Source organism: Propithecus coquereli, unplaced genomic scaffold (genome assembly GCF_000956105.1).
Source record: "Propithecus coquereli isolate 6110/MARCELLA unplaced genomic scaffold, Pcoq_1.0 Scaffold404, whole genome shotgun sequence".
Classification (NCBI taxonomy): Eukaryota; Metazoa; Chordata; class Mammalia; order Primates; family Indriidae; genus Propithecus; species Propithecus coquereli.
Window position 1 is genome coordinate 1,144,748 of NW_012149775.1, and position 1,843 is coordinate 1,146,590.

Below are 1,843 nucleotides of genomic sequence, written 5' to 3' on the forward strand. Positions count from 1 at the left end.
TGATTTATCAAGATGTTAGATGCATTAGGGCTTAGCATTGCTAAGTTTCCGGATGGCTCGATTGTTCCTTTCACCAGAATGTCGTGTCCCTCTTTCTCTCACCTAATAATGCTTCTTTCATTAAAGTATATTTTCTCTGATATTGTTACAGTTACATCAACCTTCCTTTGGTTGTCACTGCCTGGTATACCAGTTTTAATCTTTCAGTGTCATCGTTTTATTAGTTCTTTTGTAAACAGTGTAACTGGGAATTTTTCCCAATCAATCCAGGAACCTGTCTTCTGGCAAACCACAAGTTTATTCTATTTACATATATTGTGATTATTGGTAGATCAATTAATCTATCATATTATTTTGTGATTTCTATTAGTCTTTTTCTGTGCTTTTCTCCCCCTTCCTTCTATGTTTGTTGGATTGGTTGAGCTTTCTTTATTCTATTATTTCTCCTCTCCTCGCTTTGAAGTTATATATTCTTCCTGTTTATCCATAAAATTTCACCTGCATACTTATATTAACAAAACATAAAGTTTATCAGTGCCGCCTCCTCCTCCCAAATAGCGTAAGACCTTGGGGTGCTTTAACTGGAAACCCTTCTTCGTCTGATGTGATATCGTTCACAGCTTTCTTCCACATTTGTGTTGTTTCCAGCTTTGTGTTGTTACAAAATTGCCAGGGAATATTTCTTCATTCCTCCTGTTATGCATATGCAGGAGTGTCTCTGGGACACAGACAGGAATGAAATTGTAGGTCCCAGGGTGGTGTGTTTTCAGCTTCACCAGGTAATGCCAAAGTGTTTTTAAAAGTGGTTGTATCAATTCACAGACCCACCAGTGGTGTATGACATTCCCATTGCTCTTCATTTTGGGCAATGTCTGTCTCGTAAACTCCTGCCAGTCTGGTTGATGTGGGGTAGGATCTCACTGTGGTTGCAGTTTGCACTTCCCTGGTTGCCGAGAAGGGTTTGGGCATCTTTATGTAGAGTAACTTTTTGGGTTTCCCTTTTGGTAGCGATTGCACAAGTCTTTTGTTAATGCTTCTCCCAGGTTATCTTTCGCATGCTGACGTGTGGTTCTTGCTCTACTCTGGATTCAAGTCTTGTCAGTTCCATAGACTGCTGTGTCTTTCCCCAGTTTGTGGCTTGTCTTTTCACTCACTTTTTGGTGTCTTGATAACCAGAAGTTCTTAACCGTAATTCTGGGGACTTTTTTCATCTGTACCTTTGTAGTAAGTTCTTTTTTGTCTTACTTAAGAAATCCTTTCTTGCCCATCAAGATATTCTCCTATATTATCTTTTAAAAGCTTTACAGTTTTTCCTTCAAGTGTTGCTATCTAACCTATGTTAAAATGGCCTTGAGCACACTGTGTTTGAATGCACCTGTAGCTGTCACTGCTATTGTCGCTCTGCAGAGTTGACGCTTTGTGTACACGTTGGACACTTTCTTCCTTTATCGCTGCTTCTTATATCACCCTCCTTCCTTCTGGATTCAACATCCCTCTTCATGTTAGCAGATCTTTCAGGAAAGGTTTATGGTAAACTACCTTTATGTTCCTCCGAATTTCATTTCATCCTTATTCTGCAGCTGCAGTTTTGCTGAGAATGGAAATTTAGCTAAATGGTTATTTTTTCAGAAGTTTGAAGAGATTATTCCATTGCCTTCTCATTGCTGTCCAGAAGTCTGCTGGAAGTTTAGTTGCTCCTCGGGTAATGCATCTTCTTTCTGCATTTGTCTGCTTTTCTGATTTTTCTTTTTGTCTTTGTTTTCTTCGGTTTCTGTGTCTTGGGGTAGATTTGTTATTATTTATCTTATTCGGGACTTATGTTTCTTGAATCTCGGGTGATATC

At 39.0% G+C, this 1,843-nt stretch overlaps 1 protein-coding gene across 1 annotated transcript in view; it reads left to right on the plus strand.

The window, feature by feature from the left end:
- LOC105817294 (HLA class I histocompatibility antigen, B-41 alpha chain-like) overlaps nt 1–1,843 on the plus strand; it is an 89,650-nt gene that overhangs the window by 60,074 nt on the left and 27,733 nt on the right. The window lies entirely within an intron of this gene.